This window comes from Octopus bimaculoides, chromosome 23, assembly GCF_001194135.2.
Source record: "Octopus bimaculoides isolate UCB-OBI-ISO-001 chromosome 23, ASM119413v2, whole genome shotgun sequence".
Classification (NCBI taxonomy): domain Eukaryota; kingdom Metazoa; phylum Mollusca; class Cephalopoda; order Octopoda; family Octopodidae; genus Octopus; species Octopus bimaculoides.
Window position 1 is genome coordinate 20,202,592 of NC_069003.1, and position 1,153 is coordinate 20,203,744.

The following is a 1,153-nucleotide window of genomic DNA, read 5'->3' on the forward strand; positions in this document are numbered from 1 at the left end:
TATATATACACACACACACATACATACATACATGTCCCACTCTCGAACTATATGGTTGTTATATTGACAACTGTATTGGTGCGTCCTCACTCTCCTGCAAACATCTAGACTCCTTCCTCTCTTTTGTCAAATCTTTCCATCCTGCCCTCCACTTCTCCTGCACTATCTCTGACACCTCTGTCTCCTTTCTTGATATTTTGGTCAGCATTCATCACTGCACTCTTACCACCTCCATCCACTACAAACACACAGACTCACACTCATACCTCAACTTCTCCTCCTCCCACCCTAAACACACCAAGCTTTCCATCCCCTATTCTCAATTCCTCCATCTACGCAGGCTCTGTAGTGATGACTATGACTTTGAGACTCAGTCTCAACTCATGGCTTGCCACTTCATTCTACGTGGATATCCCCTCACCACTATCCACACCGTCCTTGCCAGGGGTATGTTCCATGGACCATGCATCTTCTCTCCTTCTGCACTCGTTCCACCACCTCCTGTCTCCCCTCACTTACCACCCCACCACCCTACCTCGTCAACGCACCATTCTCCAAGCCTTCCGGTGACTCCAGTCTGACCCCCTCCACTTCACACATCTTCCCTCTTCCTTCAAATGAGCCCACAACCTACGAGACCTCTTGGTTCACAGCTTCTTCCCTAACCCAACCTCACAACCCGGATTGTTCCCCTGCTCCCGCCCACACTGCTGTACTTGCCCTTACCTCTTCAACACCACCCTCCTCACCGGCACCCATCATCGACTCTATCATATCACTGACTCATATCACTTCTACCAATGTCATCTACTGCATCTCCTGCTCTCTGCCTTCTCTATACATCGAGCAAACGGGACGCCACTTGGCTGACCAGTTCGCGGAACACCCCTGAGACATCTGACTTGGCAATGGCACCCCGGTCTTGCGCCATTTCCCCTCTACCAGTCACTCTTTGCAACACCTGTCTGTGTTCGGATTGTCCTTGCACAGGGACCATCCGGACTCCCGTTTGCGCTGTGAACAGGGATTAATCTTCTCTCTTTGCCCCTTTGTGCCACATGGGCTCAACTGTCCTCCCCTTTCCTCTCTCCCTCTCACACCTACTTCCTCCCACCCACCTCTCCTCTCTTGCTCCTACTCCTGCTTCTTCTCT